The 25149-nt window shown below is 47.8% G+C and overlaps 1 protein-coding gene across 1 annotated transcript in view; it reads right to left on the bottom strand.

The window, feature by feature from the left end:
• The window catches only part of CHAF1A (chromatin assembly factor 1 subunit A), a gene marked incomplete at its 3' end in the record, with an annotated part of 210162 nt that overhangs the window by 183808 nt on the left and 1205 nt on the right, over window positions 1-25149 (bottom strand). The window lies entirely within an intron of this gene.

Genomic DNA, 25149 nt, shown 5'->3' on the forward strand with positions numbered 1-25149 from the left:
TGGCATCGGCAATGTGGCACTACGGACAAGACGGGTCACGTGAGAATCCACCTGTGGAGGGGATTCCCATTTAGCAAAATAATTATCCGCGAACGGATAAGCCACCGCCAGGCGTCTCTGCGGCTGGTATCGCTTGCCAGGCTGTTTCCACGCCTCCTCTAAATGGTCCACCAACTGACCCGAAAGAGGAAAGACTGTGGCATCGCCCTTCACATCTTTGAAAAAGGCATACTTAGATTTAGCCGCTGGGGGAACTTCGTCCTCAACCACCAAGGCTGTGCGGACCGCCCGAATAAGTCCAGGAATATATACTTTGGACTTAGCATCAGCGTCCTTAGTATGGAGAGGTTCCTGATCGTAAGGATCCAGAATCTCCCCATCATCAGACGTCCCTTCGTCATCCTCATAAGGAGCGGACAGAGACGCCACCGGCCTTTTATGAGGCCGCATCACAGACTCCCCTTGCAACACATCCGACAAGTGCTGTACAGAACTCGTCAGGGAGTTAACCCACGCTGGCTCCTGAGAACCCGGGAGCGGGGAAATAGGGAGACTGTGGGGTACCACCAATTGTCGTGGGAACCCCTGCATGGGTGACGACACCACAGACTGCTGGGACAAACCCATCGGAGTAAACGCGGGCTGCGGAGCTAACTGGCCCACTAAAGCTGTTAACGCCTGAGCGAAACAAGCCCAGGGCGGCTCCTGTACCGGTGCTGTAACCGTAATAGGCCGCGCCATGGACAAACACTGCCGGCAAAGGCCCTCCTCGCTACCCTCCCCCTCCGCTAACGGTACTTTGCACGTGGTACACTGTAACCGGAGGGGAAAATCACTTTCAGACATGATGGCACCACGTATGTGACCTCTCTCACCAATTAAGTATTAAATAGGCGAGAGACCACCCTGCAGCACCGCACCGCAAGGGCTTTAGCAGAAAGAACAGGGACAGTAATAAAGCTGACAGTTTAGAGAAGAAAAGTTACAGGCAGCGCTAGCACAGTCACATACAATGCAGAGAAATAACAATTCCTGCACTAACAGCGCTGATCACTCAACTACACAGACACAGGGCCTGGTAGGACACAGCGCTGCATACACAGACCTGAGCCACAGCGGAGGAGAGGTATGCGAAGGACCCAGACCACGATGCTTCCGTCCAGCGCTTCCAGCAGCGTTCACCATGCGTTCTGGAGAAGATGGCCGCCGAGGAGCAGAGAGGAGGCTGGCCTGGGGGAGGAGCGCTGCCACAGGACCAGTCGGCAGCATGCAGAGAGGGCTGTGTGCAGCGGGGGAGGCGCCGGCTGTGAGACAGGGAAGGCGCGCTCCCCTGGCATGCATTTAACCCCTGGGACGCCGCAGCGCTACCGCTCTGCTGCGGTCCGCTGTCCCAGGGGTAGTGGAAAGCGCAGGTTGGTCGCCTGGCTCCACGCTGCAGCCAGTCCCCAGGGAGCCCCCTGCCTGGGGACTTAGAACCATGTGACCAGCGGGGACCCACCGCGGGACCCCGCTGCTTACCTTTGTCCCCCTTGGATCCGGCCATGGTCCGGAACATCTGGGGTCACCGCTAGCTGTGACCCCAGATGCTCACCAGCATCCCCGGATCGGTACCGGCGTTCTGGTACCGGCGGGGGTGTAGGGAAGACAGCATGGACGTCAGGACTGACTATCCATGCTGTACATCCAGATGTGCAGCCACAGCTGCACTGAAGAAAGCTTCAGGGGCTCTTCTAGCCCCCACTCCGACAGGTGCACCCGACGCCGGCCGGGCACCAAACTAAACTGAAGTGCCTTGGCTCGGGGGCGGGGTATAGGAGGGGGACCCTAGTGCATCCTGGGAGGCTGAAAAGCTTAACTCTATGGTGCCCAGCGACTGACGTCACACCTATACCCCCAAGGTATCCTGTGGATACCCTATGGACCCTGAAGTAGAAAAATTAAAATGTGTTCATTGACATTTATATGATTGTAGGTTTTCAGTTGATGTTTGTTACTTAATGTTTTATATTGCTTTGAATACAATAAAAATATAAAAAAAGCTGACAACAAAACAGCGACTTACATTACAAAACAATGAGGGACAAGGCAGTTTATAAACACTGCTGCAATAGCGATCATAACACTCAAAAGTGGTAGGGTATCTGCAACCAAGTGATGGGGTGCCCTTGTGGGGACTTTGGAGTAGATGATCGTATAAGGGAAGGAGAAGCACATGAGTGAAGAGGGCCCTGCTTGTGAGAGCTTACATTCTAAAGGGGAGGGGCAGACAGACAGGGGTGACACAGATGGGGTAGACAGTGAGGAAGAAGCATGGAGCAGTAGGTTAGGATGAGAGCTGGAAGGCTTTGATGAAGTAGTGAGTCTTGAGAGCTCATATGAAGATTTGTGGAGAGTCTAATAGAGAAAGGGAGAGAGTGCCAGAGGTAGAGAGCAGCACAGGCAAAATCTTGGAGGCGGGAGTGGGAAGAAGCAATCAGTTGGCAAGAGGCGGCAAGAATTTGTTGAGCAAAATAAACGGGAAGGAGTGTGAAGGGAAAGGAGATCGGATGTAAATGGGTGAGGGCTTTGTAAGAGTATAACAAGCATGAATTGGGTTCTGAAGGGGAGCCAGTGTAGGGCTTGTAGGAGAGGGGAGGCAGATGTAAAATGTTTGGAGGAAGATCAGCCGAGCAACAGCAGCGAGGACAGATTGGAGTGGAGAGAGGTGGGAGGCAGGGAGGCCACATAAGAGGTGGTTGCAGTAATCCAATGTTGAGATGACCAGTGAGTGGATGAGGGTCTTCGTTGCCTCCAGGGTGAGAAAGGGCCTGATCTTGGAAAATGTTTTGAGATGGAAGCGGCAGGGATGTGTGAGAGATCCTGAATGTGTGGTTTAAAGTAAAGGGAGGAGTCCAGGATAACTCCAAGACAGCACACTTGTGGCTAGAGGAGATAGTTGTGCCGTTAATAGATAATGAAACTGTGGGCAGTGAGGTTATGCGGGAGGATGGGAAGATGTTCAGCTCAGTCTTAGAAATATTAAGTTTAAGAAAGCACTGGGACAACCAGGAAGAGATAGAGAGGCAGTTGGAGATGAGTGAGATGTCAGGGGAGGAAAGGTAGATCTAAGTATCATCAGCATAAAGATATTGTAGGCCAAAAGAGCTGATGAGTACACCTACAGATGATGTGTAGAGGGAGAATTGGTGGGGGTCCATGAACAGAACCTTGGGGAAGACCTACCATTAGTGGAAACAGGGAGGGGGGGGGAGACAGGAGGTATGGTCAGAGATGAAGGACATCCAGGAAAGGGCAGTATCACGTAGACCAAGGGAGTGAAGGATATGCATGAGGAGAGGGTGATCTAGTTTCAAAAGCAGTAGAGAGGTCAAGGAGAATGAGCAGAGAGTAGTGACCTTTAGATTTGGCAGCAAGGTCACTGCTGACTTTTGTAAAGGCAGTATCTGTGGAGTGGAGAGAATGGAAGCCTGACTGAAATTGGTCAAGGAGGGAGTGGGAGGAAAGAAAGGTGGTAAGGCAGTTGTAGACAACACACTCAAGGAGTTTGGAGACAGTGCCAGATGAAAGCGAGATTGAGGAGGTGGGCAAGATGGGGAAGTAGAAGAAAACATGTAGGCAGATACATTTGCATACATATATGTATCGTTCATAGACATATCGTCTGTACACACTGGCCAAGGCACACACTATATATCGGCCGTTCAAATTAACGGCTCATACGTCGGCCAGTGTGTACCCAGCATTACAACAGCATGGAGAGGGGAATGTGTTACTAGAAAGGTGAGGGAGGGGAATGTCAAATGTGTTACTATGTGGTGAGGGAAGGGAATGTGTTACAACACGGACGAGGAAGAGGAATATGTTACTACAGGGGTGAGCGGGGGAGTAATATGTTACTACAGGGGTGAGTGAGGGTAATGTGTTATTACCGGTGTGAGGGAGAGATTGTGTTTCTACACAGGTGAAGGAGAGGAATGTCAAATGTGTTACAACACTGGCAAGGGAGGGAAATGTGTTGCTACAGAGGTGAGGGAGTGGAATGTGTTAGAACACAGATGAGGAAGGGTAATGTCTTACTAGACAGTGATTGCAAAATACGCGCACGCTACACACAGTGAGGGACTCAGTTTTGAAATATGGCCGGGTCATGCAGGATGGGCTGGGACTCACAGACCTGTGGCAATCCTCAGTCTCCCCAGTCAATCCCCGCCGGCAGCAACTCCCCAGCCAATCTTTTCCCCAGTCAAATGATGAAAAAGCTCACGACTGGCTTAGTACAAGTCTAGCCACACCTCCGGTGACATCTAATAGTAAAGCAGTCTCCAGTCTGACTGGCATGTGGATCTCTGCTTTGACCGAGTTTTGCTGTTCCCAGTTCTTAAAGCCTCACCACCAGCTGCATTACGCCCCAGCTGAGAGGCACCAGGCTATCAGCGTGCACACATCCAGCACAGCTAGTCAGCACACAGCATCTCCAGTGATATTGTGGGACTCACCCACCCATGACCACAAAAGCGGCTCAGAGTCCGTTCAGCATGATCATGCTGTCAGTGTTTACAGAAAGGCGAAACTGTGTACATCAGCTCACATATATACCGTATATACTCGAGTATAAGTCAACCCGAATATAAGCCGAGGTACCTACTTTTACCACAAAAAAACTGGGAAAACTTATTGACTCGAGTATAAGCCTAGGGTGGGAAATGGCAGTAGCTGGTAGTGCCCCCTGTAGCAATCCCCCCCCCCCTGGCAGTGCCCCCTGTAGCAATCCCCCCCCCCCTGGTAGTGCCCCCTGTAGCAATCCCCCCCCCCCTGGTAGTGCCCCCTGTAGTAATCCCCCCCCCTGGTAGTGCCCCCTGTAGTAATCCCCCCCCCCTGGTAGTGCCCCCTGTAGTAATCCCCCCCCCCCCCGGTAGTGCCCCCTGTAGTAATCCCCCCCCCCCCGGTAGTGCCCCCTGTAGTAATCCCCCCCCCCTGGTAGTGCCCCCTGTAGTAATCCCCCCCCCCCCGGTAGTGCCCCCTGTAGTAATCCCCCCCCCTGGTAGTGCCCCCTGTAGTAATCCCCCCTTTGGTAGTGCCCCCTGTAGTAATCCCCCCCCTGGTAGTGCCCCCTGCAGTAATCCCCCCCCCTGGTAGTGCCCCCAGTAGCCCCACCCCCCCAGTAGAGAGACGGGATAAGAATAAAAATTAAAAAAAATCACTTACCTGAAACTCCCGCTCCTGGTCCCGCCGCTATCAGCTCCTCCGGCCGCTTTGTATGGGAGAGAAGTCATTACTCATGACGTCTCTCCCATTACCCACTGCGGGAGCCGGAAGATGGCTCCCGCAGTGGGAGCAGCAGCAGCCGCTGAGAGTCTGACAGACTCTCAGAGGCTGCCGATTACAGCAAACACACAGCTGCCGGCTCCGGCGGCAGTGTGTTTGGCAGCGTGTAGCGCTGACCGAACTCCGTCTGGTCAGCGCTACACTTCACTCGAGTATAAGCCGAGGGGGCACTTTTTCAGCACAAAAAATGTGCTGAAAAACTCGGCTTATACTAGAGTATATACGGTATATAATATGTGTGTATATATATTTTTATATAAAATACGTGTGTATGTATATATATATTTATATACTATATGCGCGCGTGACCGAGAAGGGGGCGTGGTTATCAAAAAGAGGGCGTCTATAAGACACGTCCCCTTTTCGTCACTCTTGGGGGCGTGCCCGGCACTTACGGACACGCCGGGCAGCCCCCAAGCCCTGCAGACAGGGAGAATAGATGCCGGGCGCATGCGCCCGGCGTCTATTCTCAGGCGGAGACCGGCTTACCGCACATTTCTTCACCCGCGGGACACTGCGACCCGCGGGTGAAGACGGCTCCCGCAGGCTGTTAGTGCAGGGCGCTTTTTTCCTTCCAGAAGGAGGGCAGGGCGCCGCGCTAGAACAGCTTAGCGGGAACGCTATAATATGAGATATGGTAAGAACTTACCCTTGTTATCTCTATTTCTACGAAGTCCATAGGGTTCCACAGGATACCTTGGGGTATAGGTGATGACGTCAGGCATCGGGCACCATAGAGTTAAGCTTTTCAGCCTCCCAGGATGCACTAGGGTCCCCCTCCTATACCCCGCCCCCGAGCCAAGGCACCTCAGTTAGTTATCAAGCCATAGGCTGGAGGAGGAGAAGGAAGAGAGAAAAAAGATCTGGACACATACAAGAATCACATTCTCACCAGAGGGAGACGGAAAACCGGACCAGAGCAAAGCCCATCTGCAGCACAGGTGCGACAGGGCGGGAGTCCTGTGGAACCCTATGGACTTCGTAGAAATAGAGATAACAAGGGTAAATTCCTACCATATCTCATATTTTCTACTTCAGGGTCCATAGGGTGTACACAGGATACCTTGGGGATGTCCCAAAGCAGTATCCTTTAATGGTGGGGACGCTCCTGTGCAGAAAGGAGAATCCGCCGCCCTTAGGAAGCATCCTGAGAGGCGAAGGTGTCAAACCTGTAATACCTCACGAAGGTATGGACAGAGGACCACGTAGCAGCCTTGCAGATGTGAACTGTCGAGCTGCCCACGAAGGACCCACAGACCTAGTGGAATGAGCCTTCAGAGAAGGAGGAACCGGTAGGCCTTCATGAAGATAAGCTTCAGAAATAGCCATACGGATCCAGGCTGCCAAAGTTTGCTTTGAAGCAGGCCAACCCTTTTTACGGAAGCCATAGAGGACAAACAAAGCGTCCGACTTCCTAAACGAAGAAGTGCGGTCAACATAAGTCATTAAGGCCCGCACAACATCCAAAGAGGCCTCACCCACGGAAAGACCCGGTGAGTTAAAGGCCGGAACAACTATTTCCTCGTTAACATGAAACTGGGAAACAATTTTGGGAAGAAATTCAGGCAGAGTGCGGAGCACTGCCCTGTTCCCATGAAAACCCAAGAAAGGGGGTCTACAAGAAAGAGCCCCTAACTCAGAAACACGTCTGGCCGAAGCAATGGCCAGAAGGAAAAGTCTTAGCTGTTAGCCATTTAAGATCCACTGAGCCCAGTGGTTCAAACGGCGGTCCTTGGAGAGCCCTCAGGACCACAGCCAAATCCCAAGGCGCCACAGGTGGAACAAAGGGCGGCTGAATGTGGAGAACACCTTGCATAAAGGTGCGCACATCCGGGATTGTAGCAATCCTACGGTGAAACCAGACAGATAGGGCCGAAACCTGTACCTTCAAAGAAGCAAGGCGAAGCCCATGATCTAGTCCCGCTTGCAGGAAGGCGAGAACCCGAGACAGACGAAACTCCCGCGGTGCATAACCTCTCGGTCAACACCACTGGAAGAACGTATGCCACACGCAATGGTATATCCTCGCGGAAGACGGTTTCCGAGCTCGCAACATGGTACGCACCACAGAGCTGGAAAACCCCCGGGACCTCAGCATGGCCGTCTCAACAGCCACGCCGTCAAAGACAGCCGAGTCAGGTCCAGGTGAAGACAATGACCCTGAGACAGTAGGTCCGGTCGTAGCGGCAACCGCAGAGGAATGTTCACGGACAGACCCTGAAGGTCTGAGAACCAGTGCCGTCTGGGCCAAGCGGGAGCTATCAACAGGAGCGTCCCTCCTTCCTGTTTGAATTTCCGGATTACCCGTGGAAGAAGGGAGACCGGAGGGAACAGGTATGCGAACCGGAACGTCCACCGGACGGACAGAGCATCCACCAGAGACGCCCCTTCGTCTCTTGTGCGAGACCTGTACACCGGCAACTTGTTGTTGTGCCGGGACGCCATGAGGTCGATCTCTGGAAGACCCCACCTGTCCACCAGCAGTTGAAAAACGTCCGGGTGCAGGGACCATTCCCCCGGATGAACGTCCTGGCGACTGAGAAAGTCCGCCTCCCAGTTCAGCACTCCCGGGATGAAGACCGCTGATATAGCTGGGAGATTGCGCTCCGCTCAAACCAGGATCCGAGAGACCTCTACGAGAGCCGCCCGACTGCGAGTTCCTCCTTGCCTGTTTATGTAGGCCACGGTGGTAGCGTTGTCCGACTGGACCTGCACCGGGTGACCCTGGAGAAACCGATGTGCCTGCTGGAGAGCATTGAAGACCGCACGGAGTTCCAAGATATTTATTGGAAGCTCCGCTTCTGTCGGCGTCCACCTGCCGTGGAACAAGTGTGGACCCGAAACTGCTCCCCAGCCCCGAAGACTGGCGTCCGTTGTCAACAGGACCCAATTTGGAACCCAGAACGGACGTCCCTTGTTGAGGTGGGTCGTCTGTAACCACCACGCAAGGGACAAGCGAACCTCCGGGGTGATCACAATCGTCTGGGACTTCAGAGACTGAGGCAGCCCGTTCCACTTGGACAGGATCAGGTGCTGCAGAGGTCTGGAGTGAAACTGGGCGTATTCCACCATGTCGAACACCGACACCATGGAGCCCAGTAACCTCATCGCCGAGTGTAGGGACACCCGGCGGCTGTGCAGACAACTGCGCACCCTTGACTGTAAAGCAGAGATCTTGTCCTCCGTCACGAAGATCCTTTGCTGTCCCGAGTCCAATAAGGCTCCAAGATGCAGAATCCTCCGAGACGGGATCAGGGTGGACTTCTGCCAGTTGATTAGCCAGCCGTGCCGTTGCAGCAGTGCAATGGTCAGGTCCAAGTGGCGTAACAGGAGCTCTGGAGATCCTGCCACCAATAACAGGTCGTCCAAGTACGGCAACATGCGGACTCCCTGCAGCCGCAGAGAAGCCGCCATGACCGCCATCACCTTGGTGAAAACACGTGGTGCTGTCGCCAGGCCAAAAGGTAACGCCCGAAACTGGAAGTGGTCGCTGCGGATTGCAAACCTGAGGAACTGTTGATGGCGCAAAAGAATAGGGACATGCAGGTAAGCGTCCTGTATGTCCAATGACACCATGTAGTCCCCAGGTTCCAGCGCCAGAATGATGGACCGTAGGGTCTCCATCCGAAACTTCGGAACCCGCAAAGACTTGTTGAGTGCTTTGAGGTTGAGAATCGGACGATACGATCCATTGGGTTTCTGTACCAAAAATAGATTTGAATAGAAACCCTGGCCCCTCTGGGAGAATGGAACAGGCACTATAACCAGCCTGGAGCATAGTGTGCAATACCTTCCGCAGCTCCGTAGCCTTGTTCCGGTCTGAAAGTAGACCCGTGGTGAAGAATCGAGCCGGGGGTCTGTGCCGGAAGGAGAGGGCGTATCCGTGGGAAACCACCTCCAGAACCCAAGTGTCTGTCGTAGTGGCCGACCAACACTGGGCGAACTGCAGCAGGCGGCCTCCCACCCTGGGATCCCCCAAAGGGAGTCCCGGACCGTCAGGCCGCAGGCTTGTCATCTGGCTTGGGGGCCGGACGTCTGGTACTCCATGCCTGCTTCCGGGGCTTGGCCGATTTCTTAGGGCCAGCCTGTCGAGGAAACGACTGTGGTTTGGGCCTGCCCTGGGCCCTAGATGACCGAAAGGACGATGGTCCAGAACCAGAAGGAGCAGCGGCCGACGGGAGACAAGCCGATTTGGCTGCCGCCAGCGTGGCCACAATCTTATCCAGATCCGGAACGAAGAGAACTTCTCCGGTAAACGGCAACGCCTCCAGACCCTTTTTGGAATCTGCGTCCGCCTTCCAGGATCGCAGCCACAAGGTGCGACGAGCAGCCACCGCTGCTGAAGAAATTCTAGACACCAGAGTACTAATGTCTAGGGCCGCCTCGTTGATATAAGTGGCCGAATCACGGAGATTACCAATCAACTCCGCCTGTTCGGCCGGACAGTCGGAATCAAAAGAAGCCTCTAATGAATCCGCCCAGCGCTCCATCGCTCTGGCAACCCAGCAAATGGCCATAGCCGGCCGTGCTGCCTCCCCCCGCAAGGGAATAAGCGGACTTCAGGCAGATCTCCACCTTGCGGTCCGTAGCATCCTTAAGGGAGGACATAGATGGCATCGGCAATGTGGCACTACGGACAAGACGGGTCACGTGAGAATCCACCTGTGGAGGGGATTCCCACTTTGCAAAATAATTATCCGTGAACGGATAAGCCACCGCCAGGCGTCTCTGCGGCTGGTATCTTTTGCCAGGCTGTTTCCACGCCTCCTCTAAATGGTCCACCAACTGACCCGAAAGAGGAAAGACTGTGGCATCGCCCTTCACATCTTTGAAAAAGGCATACTTAGATTTAACCGCTGGGGGAACTTCGTCCTCAACCACCAAGGCTGTGCGGACCGCCCGAATAAGTCCAGGAATATATACTTTGGACTTAGCATCAGCGTCCTTAGTATGGAGAGGTTCCTGATCGTAAGGATCCAGAATCTCCCCATCATCAGACATCCCCTCTTCATCCTCATAAGGAGCCGACAGACGCCACCGGCCGTTTATGCGGCCGCATCACAGACTCCCCTTGCAACACATCCGACAAGTGCTGTAAAGAACTAGTCAGGGAGTTAACCCACGCTGGCTCCTGAGAAACCGGGAGCGGGGAAATAGGGAGACTATGGGGTACCACCAATTGTCGTGGGAAACCCTGCATGGGTGACGACACCACTGACTGCTGGGATAAACCCATCGGTGTAAACGCGGGCTGCGGAGCTAACTGGCCCACTAAGGCTGTAAGCGCCTGAGCGAAACAAGCCCAGGGCGGCTCCTGTACCGGTGCTGTAACCGTAAGAGGCCGCGCCATGGACAAACACTGCCGGCAAAGGCCCTCCGCGCTACCCTCCCCCTCCGCTAACGGTACTTTACACGTAGTACACTGTAGCCGGAGGGGAAAATCACTTTCGGACATGATGGCACCACGTATGTGACCTCCCTCACCAATTATAACTTAAATAGGCGAGAGACCACCCTGCAGCACCGCACCGCAAGGGCTTAGCAGAAAGCACAGGCACAGTAATAAAGCTGACAGTTTAGAGAAAAGTTACAGGCAGCAGCGCTAGCACAGTCACATACAATGCAAAGAAAATCAATTCCTGCACTAACAGCGCTGATCACTCAACTACGCAGACACAGGGCCTGGTAGGACACAGCGCTGCATACACAGACCTGACCACAGCGGAGGAGAGGTATGCGGGGGGACCCAGACCACGATGCTTCCGTCCACCGCTTCCAGCAGCGTTCACCATGCGTTCTGGAGAAGATGGCCGCCGAGGAGCAGAGAGGAGGCTGGCCTGGGGGAGGAGCGCTGCCACAGGACCAGTCGGCAGCGTGCAGAGGGGGCTGTGTGCAGCGGGGGAGGCGCCGGCTGTGAGACAGGGAAAGCGCGCTCCCCTGGCATGCATTTAACCCCCCTGGGACGCCGCAGCGCTACCGCTCTGCTGCGGTCCGCTGTCCCAGGGGGTAGTGGAAAGCGCAGGTTGGTCGCCTGGCTCCACGCTGCAGCCAGTCCCCAGGGAGCCCCCTGCCTGGGGACTTAGGACCATGTGACCAGCGGGGACCCACCACGGGAGCCCGCAGCTTACCTTTGTCCCCCTTGGATCCGGCCATGGTCCGGAACATCTGGGGTCACCGCTAGCTGTGACCCCAGATGCTCACCAGCATCCCCAGATCGGTAACGGCGTTCTGGTACCGGCGGGGGTGTAGGGAAGACAGCATGGACGTCAGGACTGACTATCCATGCTGTACATCCAGATGTGCAGCCACAGCTGCACTGAAGAAAGCTTCAGGGGCTCTTCTAGCCCCCACTCCGACAGGTGCACCCGACTCCGGCCGGGCACCAAACTAAACTGAGGTGCCTTGGCTTGGGGGCGGGGTATAGGAGGGGGACCCTAGTGCATCCTGGGAGGCTGAAAAGCTTAACTCTATGGTGCCCAGCGACTGACGTCACACCTATACCCCAAGGTATCCTGTGGATACCCTATGGACCCTTAAGTAGAAATATATATATATCCCGGCACTCCTTAGGCCCGAATCAGGGCAAATACCTTGCTCCAGGTGCCCTCAATAAGGTGGAGATCGCTCCCCTCTATACAATCCACGGTGATACAGCGGCACTCAGGAGTCTTCACAATAAGGTGAAACAACGTGTTTATTTTATACGGAGACCCCGTCTTCAGGAACACAGATAACATACATGCAATAACAATGACCTTAAATACCTTAGATGTGCTTGAATAAACCGTGTATCCTGTCCACCTCCGGATTACAAACCACACACTTCCGGTCGCGGCACCCGCGAACCGGAAGTGACATCATCCAATGTCCGGATGGTAATACAGGAGCAATAATAAAACGTAACAATTCTTTAACAGTAACAAAAACTATGCTGCGCTGCCACTCAACTGAACAGCGCTGCATCGTGCCATAAACATACATATAAAATAAGTGACAGTAGAAAATGTTTAAAAAACTGGTCCATAGATAACCATAACCATACTGCCCTCTTGCCCTATTTAAACTCCACAAAAGACAAATAGATTTTTTTATATCATGGGAGGACTCTTTCTGATTATTTTAGAAATAAGCAGATCCCCCGGGGATTTAGGGTCCACAATGTTCCTACGATAGGACGATATAGCATTCCCTTTTGCAAGAAGTGGATTGCTGTATTAAATAAATGTTCAATGGATTTAATCCTTTTGGTTATTGAAGAATCCACACATGAATTGAAGGATACTAAGGTTAAATTAGATAGATTTGAAGAGGAATATTTAGACAAACTAAGGGAAAATTCTTCAGTTAAGTGGCTGGAAAAATTATATGGACAGGTGGAATCCTATAAGAATGATTTACTTAAATATAAAAAAGAAAAACTTAAAAAAGTCCAACAAGACTAGAAGCACCACCGTGAATACCCTTGGCTTAACAACTCCACAAGTTCCAACAAAAATCAGGGGAAAATCCCGTTTTTTAGAAGACGGAAAGAGCAAGGGGGTCAATCCAGTACATCGGCTACTGATGCCGACGATTTTGTCAGCCATTCCTCCAATACATCTGGTACGGAGTTCCCTTTAGGGGTCAGCACCCGGGTAGGAGCTATCGCCCGGGGACAAAACCTACGAGGAGGGGTGGGCAATCCACGAGGATGGCAAGGAGCCAGACCACGAAGGAAAAGCGATTAATTTTTAATCTTTCGTCTAAGGAACTATCTGAAGCTGAGAGATCTGTGTTGAGTAAGGGCCTTACGTTTATCCCTACATGCCCCCCAGATAAATTCCAGTGGAAAATAGACAATTATAGACTACAACGGTCTCTAAAACTAAAAGTTTTTTGGTAAAAATCCATCAGTGTAGACACAATCTTCAATTCCTCCTCAAGTATTAAAATTGGGACATAGATCTAAATTCGAGCCTCCTTCAAATAATCCATCTATTAAAGCGTTTTGCCGGATGTTGGATTCAGCTATGGAAGTAAAGCAAGATCGGGATCATCAGTACTTATCATATGCAGAAAGAGAAGCCCTTAGGGCATTAAGTAAACGTGAGGATATCATCATACGGTCTGCAGATAAGGGCGGTTCTATAGTGGTATGGGACACTATTGATTATAGAACTGAATGTTTACGACTCTTATCTGACACTGCTAATTATTGTATATTGGATACTGATCCCACCTTTATTTATAAAAAAGCTTTGGATGATGTGCTTGAAGCAGCGTTCAAGTCTGGAATATTATCCAGGGAAATATTGGTCAAATTAATGGTGGATTATCCAGTGGTCCCTGTGTTCTATGCGATTCCCAAAATCCACAAAGATGCAGAGGTCCCCGGGCAGGCCCATTGTGTCTGCCAGGGGTTCCCTCTGTGAGCCTCTCTCTATTTGGATGCGTATTTACAGAAATTTCTACAAAATACAAGTACGCATCTTAAAGATTCTAGTGCTCTCTTGAAAAAATTGCTGGTTTTGGGTCCTGTACCTTATAATTTGCTGCTTATCACACTTGACGTCACAAGCTTGTACACCTGCATTCCGCAGTCTGCGGGTGTGCAGGCTGTGAGAAGACGAATATTGGGAAATCCTAAATATGAGGGCCCTGACAGAGTTTTTCTTATCTCTATTACAGTTCACATTAGAGCATAATTATTTTCTATTTGATGGGCGCTTTTACAATCAATGCACGGGATGTGCTATGGGTTCTGCTGTAGCTCCTTCCCTGGCGAATTCAATTATGTGGGAAGTTGAATGTGATCTATTTTTTGGCTGGACTGAGATCTCTGAGAACATTTTATTGTACTATATGTACATAGATGATTTGATTGTGTTTTGAACAGGCTCGGAACGGAGCTTTGATGTTCTCAGAGGCACATAACAATTCTAACAGTCCAGTGAAATTCACGGTAACCAAAAGCACTACCCAGTTAAATTTTTTAGACATCAAGATAGAGGTAGAGAATAACATGCTACACACCTCATCATACACAAAAGCCACGGATAGAAATACATTACTTAAATTTCAGAGTTTCCATCCATCCCCCACTGTTAGGGGTCTCCCATACTCTCAATTTTTGAGAGTATGTAGAGTGAACAGCAAGCCTGATGAAAGAGCAACTGAATATGATATTGGATAAGTTTCTACAAAGAGGTTACCCTTTGAATCTATTGCATGAGGCAAAGATGAAAGCTCTGCAATTTAATAGGGAGGAATTATTATTGCCTAAAGCCCCTAAAGATATGACCAAGGTTATACCATGGGTCAATCAATATAGTGTTAAGAGCAAACATACTGGCCAGGTGGCGAAAAAAATTTGGCCACTGGTTTCTACCGACCCAGAATTATCAATGCTGCACTCGTCAAAAATAATGTCGACCTACACGAGAAACAGAAGCATCAGGGATTGGTTGGTCAAAACGGACATCAGTGGTTTTAAGAAAGCAATGAATAAGCCTACAGAGTTTTTACAGCGCAAGAAAGGCTGTTTTAGATGTCTGGGGTGCACTACGTGCAATTATCTGATCCCAGGAGAGTACATCTCTCACCCTTATACGGGTAAAAAATTTAAGATTCAGTGGAGTCTGAGTTGTACGTCCAGATATGTTGTTTATGTTCTGTCTTGCCCATGTGGGCTACACTACGTGGGCAAGACAGAACGTCAGTTCAAGGAGAGACTGGCTCAACATAGGTCTGCTATTAGGGCGGCCCTTCTCTTGGGACAGTGAACAACCTGTGGCACGCCATTTTGCTAATTTAAAACATAGCATGACCACATTAAGATATCGCATAATAGATCATATCCCAGCCTCAATTAGGGGAGGTAATAGATCTAAAAGGCTATTGCAAAGAGAAACGAAATGGATCTTCCGTTTAGACACAGTAGCCCCTAGGGGCCTTAATGAGTCCCTAGGGATTCATAATTTTTTGTAAAGGGTTAATTTTCTGTAAGAAGTCTTTTCATGTTGCAGTATTCTTTTGAGCTTTCCCATCTTGGATCATTTTGGAGGTCGTGTTGTAGTTTTATGTGTTATTATATTAATGGTCTCGTGTAGGTATCCCGTGACGAGAGTTAGCCACATATGTATGTAGTGGTTGCTATTTTTTTTTTAGTATCTTCTTGGTGTATATAGGGGGGCTGTGGCAGCTTTGTTGACTTGTTTTCACTTTTATTATTGACACACGTGGTCACTCTTAGCATTTGCTAGAGTATAGTGATGTGATTTGAAGACATTTAATTATTTATCATCACAATCATTTTCACTATATAGTGTAGTATTTATTAGTTAAGTTGTCCAATATATGGTCACTACAGATTGGTACTTACATGCTTGGGTATGAGTTAGTATTACAAGCACTTAATAGCACTTATTCTATTGTACTGGTGTCTTAGGACATCATGCAATTCTTCCTATGTTCATTAGATGGTATTGCACATTTACATTGTAGTATAGTTGATGTATAGTTAATATTGGTATGTGTATTGTATTTTGGCCACAAGAGGGCAATATGGTTATGAATGTATCTATGGACCAGTTTTTTAAACATTTCCTACTGTCACTTATTTTATATTTATGTTTATGGCACGATGCAGCGCTGTTCAGTTGAGTGGCAGCGCAGCATAGTTTTTGTTACTGTTAAAGAATTGTTACGTTTTATTATTGCTCCTGTATTACCATCCGGACATTGGATGATGTCACTTCCGGTTCGCGGGTGCCGCGACCGGAAGTGTGTGGTTTGTAATCCGGAGGTGGACAGGATACACGGTTTATTCAAGCACATCTAAGGTATTTAAGGTCATTGATATTGCATGTATGTTGTCTGTGTGTTCCTGAAGACGAGGTCTCCGTATCTCGAAACGTTGAAATAAACACGTTGTTTCACCTTATTGTGAAGACTCCTGAGTGCCGCTGTATCACCGTGGATTGTATAGAGGGGAGCGATCTCCACCTTATTGAGGGCACCTGGAGCAAGGTATTTGGGCCTAAGGAGTGCCGGGACATACATACACACACTCTATCTCTATCTCTATATATATATATATATATATATATATATATATATATATATATATATATATATATATATATATATATATATATATATATATACACACACACACATACACACACACTATATATATATATATATATATATATATATATAATATGTGTGCATAATATATATATATATATATATATATATATATATATATATATATACATACATACATATATTTATATATATTCATTCCAATACCACACACAAAAAAGAACGTGGAATGAGGGCACTCACCAAAAAAAAAGAAGGTCAAGTTGTATTTAATTGAGGAATTAATTTAGTAGTTCACAGGTGCTGCATATGTGGAAATACCGACGTTTCGGTCCAAACACGGGCCATTCTCAAGGTGCAGCAATCCAAAAGTCATAAATGCATCATGGGACCAGGAAAGTGACAAACCAACTGGACACATCGGGTAGTACAAAATGCAGTCTCCCAGGGCCCCGTTATTAGTTATGGGTGTGTAAGCTAAATAAGCAATGAAGGGAATAGGTAACCAGCCACTTACCAAAGTATGGAGGATAGAGACAGCAGAAAACACCTTAAAGTGTGGTGGGCGTAAGGGACCAATTAAGGTACTGGCCGTCCATATCACATAATGCCAACCATCCAGCGCGGCACGCTGACGCACCATCACTGGCGCGCTCAGCGTGACACGTACCTGGCAATCGGCGCAGCACGCTGACGAACCATCACTGGCGCTTTCAGCGTAACACGCACCTGGCAACCGGAAATGACGCGCGTCATACCACGTGTTCCACACACGGTTGCGCACGCATACTGGACGCATAACCAGGGCGACAGAAATATTAACCTCCGTGGCAGTAGGCTGGTGAAGACTAGGGCCAATAGGGTATAGATTAAAGAAAGGGTGTGACACACAGAAAAGGCATATTATATAAGTAAGAACCCTGGGATACATTGCAAAGAAAAGGAGTATACAAGGTAAAAACTAAGTAATATAAAGTTACAAAAATCACTAAGCAACAAATCATAAAAGTATCGCTACGCAAAATTAGTGGCAATACTATAATCATGTCACTATGAAAACATAAATGGAAAAATAATATACTCAAAGAGGAAAAAAGAAAAAAAAGAAAAAGGGATAAATAAAAAAATAAGCAGTAAATTAAATAATGATCTAAAACATAAACCAGTAAACATAATATGAAAAGCATCAAAAAAAAAAAAAAAACAGCATTAAGGTAAAAACACAGACAAGTGATTAGTCTCATTTAGACCCCTTGGAGCCACAGTGTCAAGCTTACTAATCCAAAAACTTTCCCTCTGATGGAGTCTTTTACTACGGTCACCACCCCTAGTCAGTGGTGAGACCCAATCGATAAGGCGACACCGTAACATCGACACCTGATGATCAAGGAGGAGAAAATGCCGGGCCACTGGTTTATCAGTGCTTCGTTTTTGTAACGCAGCCCTAATAGAGGACCGGTGGTTGGCCATTCGTTCCCTGGTCAGGCCAACATAATAAAGGCTACAGGGACATGTTAGGATATAGATCACAAACTCCTTAGCAATGTAACCTGTAGTTAATCTTAAATTGTTTCCCAGTATGCGGGTGTGGGAAAGTAGGGCCTGTAAGTAAACTACGTCAGGTGATACAACTCCCGCAACTCACACATCCAGGTTTTTGTTTTAACAGCCAATCGGTCCCTTTAGATTTCCCAGGAGATAGCGTTGGTCTCATGAGTAGTTGATTCAAAGTGGAATTCCTCCTATATGCAAGCATCGGCGGCGGTACATTCTTCATTCTAAGGTCGGGATCTGATGTCAACAAGGGCCATCGAGGGTGCAATGCTCTACGGACGATTTGTGATCTACTACTTAATCTGGTGGAAAAAATAATTTTTTCATTATGTCCATTATCGACAGAGTCAATTAATCGTCTAGATAAATGAAATTCTCTTGCCTTTGAAAGGTTATATTGGATTAGATGTTGATCGTAGCCCCTTGCCCGGAACGGGTCACTCATATCAGATAGCTGACTGTCCAGGACATCAACATCAGTGGTATTGGGTAATACACATAAAAACTGTGCCCTGGGTAGGCTATTAACCATGGGGGGGGGTGAAAGCTACGAGCATGCGAGTATTACGATCAGTTGGTTTTCTGTAAAGCATATACTCCAAGGATTCACCTTTTTTAATAACTAACATCGAGAAAATTAATCTTCACCGTATCGATAGTACTGGTAAATTTAGCTGGTTGAGATAGATCATTAAGCCATTGTATCATCTTGTTGAAGGATTCTAGGCTCCCCTTCCATAAAATGAAGATGTCGTCAATAAAACATTTGAAAAAAATGATGTTAGATCCAAATTTTGGCAAAATAAATTCAGCCTCGAACGCCGCCATGAACAAATTGGCGTACGCGGGTACCAAATTCGACCCCCTCAATGTTCCTGATCGCTGAAAATAGTCCCCATCATACATGAAAAAGTTGTATTCCAAAACAAAATTGGTTAATTCAAGGATGAATTCTGTTGGTATTGTAGCATGTGGATTCATGGTGAGTGCCTCTCGTAATTTTTCTAACCCACTAGTATGTGGTATGATGGTATATAATGAAATTACGTCCAAAGTGGCGAGCAGGGTGTCTTCACTCAATGGATTTAACTGTTGTGTAGAAGGGTCAAAAAATGTTGTGTATCTCTAATGAAGCTGGGAATGCGGAGTACCAATGGTTGTAGAATTTTGTCAATAAAAATCGCGTAGGGTTGCAGTAATGAACCTTTAGCAGAGATGATTGGTCTCCCTGGTGGTCTAGTTAGGGTCTTATGAATCTTCGGTAGAAGATATATAATTGGACAAATGGGAAAATCCACCGTAAGATAATGGAATGTTTTATCATTCAACCAACCATTAGTAAGACCCAATCTAAGTGTTTGATCAATCTTGCGTTTGAATTCAGAAGTAGGATTAGTCGTTAATTTTTTGTAAGTGGTGGCATCACTTAGTTGCCTCAACATCTCATCATTATAATCAATCCAGTCCATAACAACCACAGCCCCGCCCTTATCAGCATTACGAATGACGATCTCTGGGTTATCACGTAATTTTTTCAGGGCGGCCCTCTCTAATTTAGACAAGTTATCAAATTTCTTCTTAGTAGATCATGAAGCCACATCAGTAGAGGTCATTCTAAGAAAAGTCTTAATACTAGGATTTACTGAGATAGGATCAAACGTGGAGGGTTTCTTTAAATCATCCGATCCAGTGGTTGAATACGAATCGAGGTAGTGTTCACGCAATCTTAATTTGCGTCCAAATTTATACATATCAATATTCCAATCTTGTACATTGAAATTAGAAACAGGGGCAAATGATAAATCCTTATCTAACAATGAAGTCTCAGCTTGATCTAAAGGGTAGGTAAACAAATTAAACACCACATTTATATCTTACGTCTCCTTCCTCTTCTTCCTCCCACCCCCACTCCTCGTGTGCGCCCTATGTTTCTTGGGGCCAAAAGAGGTTCGCCTGCTTGTTGTGCAGGGCCTATCTCTAAAAAAAGGTTCTGTTCAGAACCCATGGAGTCATTATCAGACGAGGAGGGTGGGGCACTTGAATCAATAGTCTCAAACCTTTTTGGCTGTATCTGAGCTCTCGGTCGGCTACGTCTGGGGAAATCCTTAGAATCTAAAGTACCATCACCCATTAACCAGCGATAAACGTTATGTGTCTTGTAGTCATTCATCACAGTAGAGTTTTATTCTCTTAAAGGCCACCAGATCACGTCGATAGTTCTGAACCTGATCAGAGAGTGTATCGAGCCAGTTAGTGGTTTTATCTTGGCTAAGATTTGAGAGACAAGTGGTGTTAAACTGTTCTATTTCACCCACAATGTTTTTCAGTTCAACCCCAACTTCTTCAACCACTAAGAGTAGTAAATCCAAGGAGCATTTATTAAGAATGCCACACCGTCAACCACAGAATACAGGATTACTGCGGCCGATGGTGGGGACATACCGAATCCTGAAGCCCCTGGGTATCTAATTACGTCTGTAATATTCGGACAAGAACTGCCCGTGCAAATTAAGGTCAACCTCATGTTTCCTTAGTCTTAATTAACAGTGGTATAAATCAATTGTAGTTTCAGCAGGTAAGGCTTGATACTCGACTTCACTAAAAAGTATTCCTTCAGAATCATCATCAGAGAAAGTAAAGATATGTTTTTCTGCTTGAAGCAGAGTGGCATCATTAGGTATAGAGATGGCACCTTGAGCCATACTTGAACTGTAAAAAGCGTACTTTCAATAAAAAGTAGATCCTTAACTTGCAATAAAAATGCCGCACATGAGAGTACAATACGATGTACTTATATAACAATCAAAAAATAAGCGATGGGTGTCAGAAAAATGAGCATCGCGGAGCTAGCTCACTAGTATACAGGAACAGTTCATATCTGCACTCACATCAACATCTTTTGCAAAAAGTATATCAAGGGTGCTCCTCCTCAGGTCATAAGGCCAGTTTCACATAGTGACACATAGAAAAGGCATATTATATAAACAAGAACCCTGGAATACATTGCAAAGAAGGGGAGTATACAAGGTAAAAACTAAGTAATATAAAGTTATAAAAATCACTAAGCAACAAATCATAAAAGTATCGCTACGCAAAATTAGTGGCAAAACTATAATCATGTCACTATGAAAAAATAAATGGAAAAATAATATACTCAAAGAGGAAAAAAGAAAAAAAAGAAAAAGGGATAAATAAAAAAATAAGCAGTAAATTAAATAATGATATAAAACATAACCAGTAAACATAATATGAAAAGCATCAAAAAAAAAAAAAAACAGCATTAAGGTAAAAACACAGACAAGTGATTAGTCTCATTTAGACCCCTTGGAGCCACAGTGTCAAGCTTACTAATCCAAAAACTTTCCCTCTGATGGAGTCGTTTAGTACGGTCACCACCCCTAATCAGTGGTGGGACCCAATCGATAAGGCGACACCGTAACATCGACACCTGATTATCAAGGAGGAGAAAATGTCGGGCCACTGGTTTATCAGTGCTTCGTGTTTGTAACGCAGCCCTGATAGAGGACCGGTGGTTGGCCATTCGTTCCCTGAATGGTCTAGTGGTCAGGCCAACATAATAAAGGCTACAGGGACATGTTAGGATATATTTGTTGCTTAGTGATTTTTGTAACTTTATATTACTTAGTTGTTACCTGGTATACTCCCTTTCTTTGCAATGTATCCCAGGGTTCTTGTTTATATAATATGCCTTTTCTATGTGTCACACCCCTTCTTTAATCTATGCCCTATTGGCCCTAGTCTTCACCAGCCTACTGCCACGGAGGTTAATATTCCTGTCGCCCTGGTTACGCGTCCAGTATGCACGCGCAACCGTGTGTGGAACACGTGGTATGACGCGCGTCATTTCCGGTTGCCAGGTTCGTGTCACGCTGAGCGAGCCAGTAATGGTGCGACAGCGTGCCGCGCTGGATGGCTGGCATTATGTGATATGGACGGCCGGTACCTTAATTGGTCCCTTACGCCCACCACACTTTAAGGTGTTTTCTGCTGTCTCTATCCTCCATACTTTGGTAAGTGGCTGGTTACCTATTCCCTTGATTGCTGATTGCTTATTAGTTATGGGTGTGTAAGCTATATAACGGGGCCCTGGGAGACTGCATTTTGTACTACCCGATGTGCCCAGTTGGTTTGCCACTTTCCTGGTCCCATGATGCATTTATGACTTTTGGATTGCTGCACCTTGAGAATGGCCCGTGTTTGGACCGAAACGTCGGCATTTCCACATATGCAGCACCTGTGAACTACTAAATTAATGCCTCAATTAAATACAAGTTGACCTTTTTTTTGGTGAGTGCCCTCATTCCACGTTCTTTTTTGTGTGTGGTATTGGATTGTGTGTATTATATATATATATATATATATATATATATATATATATATATATATATATATATATATATATATTATATATTGTTCACTCTAGCTCCGGCGACAGGCAGGGCGCCGGAGCTAGAGAGGGCAACCTTGTGAGCACGCCCCAAAAAGGGGGCGTGGTCATAAAAAGGGGGTGTTTCTATAAGACGCGTCCCCTTTTCGTCATACTTGGGGGCGTGCCCGGCGCTTACGGACATGCCGGGCAGCCCCCAAGCGCTGCAGAAAGGGAGACTAGATGCCGGGCGCATGCGCCCGGCGTCTATTCTCCGGCGGTGACCGGGTCACCGCATGTTTCTCCACCCGCGGGACACTGTGTCACGCGGGTGAGAACGGCACCCGCAGGCTGTGAGGGCAGGGCGCTTTTTGCCCACCTCCTGGAGGGCAGGGTGCTTTTTGTCCTCCAGAAGGAGGGCAGGGCGCCGCGCCCCGCTAAAACAGCCTAGCGGGAACGCTACATATACACACACACACACATATATATAAAAAAAAAGTTTTGAGAATAACAAGTATTGGTATTCACAAAGTTAGCTGCTTCAGTGTTTTTGGACCTTTTTGTCAGATGTTACTATGGTATACTGAAGTAGAATTACAAGCATTTCATAAGTGTCAAAGGCTTTTATTGACAATTACGTATATACTCGAGTATAAGCCGAGTTTTTCAGCACATTTTTTGTGCTGAAAAAGTACCCCCTCGGCTTATACTCGAGTGAAGTATAGCGCTGACCGGACGGAGTTCGGTCAGCGCTACACAGCACAAACACACAGCCGGCGGAGCCGGCAGCTGCGTGTTTTCTGTAATCAGCAGTCGCTGAGAGTCTGTCAGACTCTCAGCGGCTGCTGCTGCTCCCACTGCGGGAGCCATCTTCCGGCTCCCGCAGTGGGTAATGGGAGAGACGTCATGAGTAATGACGTCTCTCCCATACAAAGCGGCCGGAGGAGCTGATAGCGGCGGGACCAGGAGCGGGAGTTTCAGCGAAGTGATTTTTTTTTTTTTTAATTCTTATTACGTCTCTCTCTACTGGGGGGGGGGGGGACTGCTGGGGGAACTACCAGGGGGCGATTACTACAGGGGGCACTAAAAGGAGTTATTACCACTGGGGGAACTACCAGGGGGGGGATTACTACTGGAGGCACTGAAAGGGGGGGGGGATTACCACTGGGGGCACTACCAGGAGGGATTACTACTGGGGGCACAACCAGGAGGGATTACTACTGGGGGCACAACCAGGAGGGATTACTACTGGGGGCACAACCAGGAGGGAATTACTACTGGGGGCACAACCAGGAGGGATTACTACTGGAGGCACTGATAGGGGGGGATTACCACTGGGGGCACAACCAGGGGGAATTACTACTGGGGGCACTACCAGCTGCTGCCATTTCCCACCCTAGGCTTATACTCGAGTCAATAAGTTTTCCCAGTTTTTTGTGGTAAAAGTAGGCACCTCGGCTTATTTTCGGGTCGACTTATACTCGAGTATATACGGTACATTAAGTTTATGCACAGTCAATATTTGCACTGTTGACCCTTCTTTTTCAAGACCTCTGCAATTCACCCTGGCATGCTGTCAATCATATTCTGGCCACATACTTACCGATGGCCACCCATACTTGCCTAATCAATGCTTGGAGTTTGTTAGAATTTGTAGGGTTTTGTTTGTCCACCCGCCTCTTGACCACAAGTTCTCAATTGGATTAAGGTCTGGGGAGCTTCCTGACCATGGACTCAAAATTTTGATGTTTTGTTCCCCGAGCCACTTAGTTATCACTTTTGCCTTGTAGCAAGATGCTCAATCATGCTGGAAAAGGCATTGCTCGTCACCAAACTGTTCTTGGATGGTTGGGAGAAGTTGCTCTTGGAGGATGTTTTGGTACCATTCTTTATTTATGGCTGTGTTCTTAGGCAATATTGTGAGTGAGCCCACTCCCTTGGCTGAGAAGCAACCCCACACATGAATGGTCTCAGGATACTTTACTGTTGGCATCACACAGGACAAAGACTTTTGGAGGCTGACCGGGTGTCAAGAAGGGCAGCAAAGAAGCCACTTCTGTCCAGGAAAAACATCAGGGACAGACTGATATTCTGCAAAAGGGACAGGGACTGCTGAGGACTGAGGTAAAGTTATTTTCTCTGTTGAATCCCCTTTCAGATTGTTTGGGGCATCTGGAAAAACACTTGCCTGGAGAAGGAAAGGTGAGCGTTACCATCTGTCCTGTGTCATGCCAACAGTAAAGCATCCTGAGACCATTCATGTGTGGGGTTGCTTCTCAGCCAAGGGAGAGGGCACACTCACAATTTTGCTTAAGAACACAGCCATGAATAAAGAATGGTACCAAAACATCCTCCAAGAGCAACTTCTCCCAACCATCCTGGAACAGTTTGGTGTCGAACAATGCCTTTTCCAGCATGATGGAGCACCTTGTCATAAGGCAAAAGGGATAACTAATTGGCTCAGGGAACAACACATGGAAACTTTGGGTCCATGGCCAGGAAACTCCCCAGACCTTAAACCCATTGAGAACTTGTGGTCAATCCTCAAGAGGTGGGTGGACAAACAAAAACCCACAAATTCTGACAAACTCCAAGCATTGATTAGGCAAAAATGGGCGGCCAGTCAGTATGTGGCCCAGAAGTTGATTGACAGCATGCCAGGGTGAATTGCAGAGGTCTTGAAAAAGAAGGGTCAACAGTGCAAATATTGACTCTTTGCATAAACTTAATGTAATTGTCAATAAAAGCCTTTGACACTTATGAAACGCTTGTAATTTTACTTCAGTATACCATAGTAA

This window comes from Taudactylus pleione, unplaced genomic scaffold, assembly GCF_031769625.1.
Source record: "Taudactylus pleione unplaced genomic scaffold, aTauple2 ptg000347l, whole genome shotgun sequence".
NCBI classification, from domain to species: domain Eukaryota; kingdom Metazoa; phylum Chordata; class Amphibia; order Anura; family Myobatrachidae; genus Taudactylus; species Taudactylus pleione.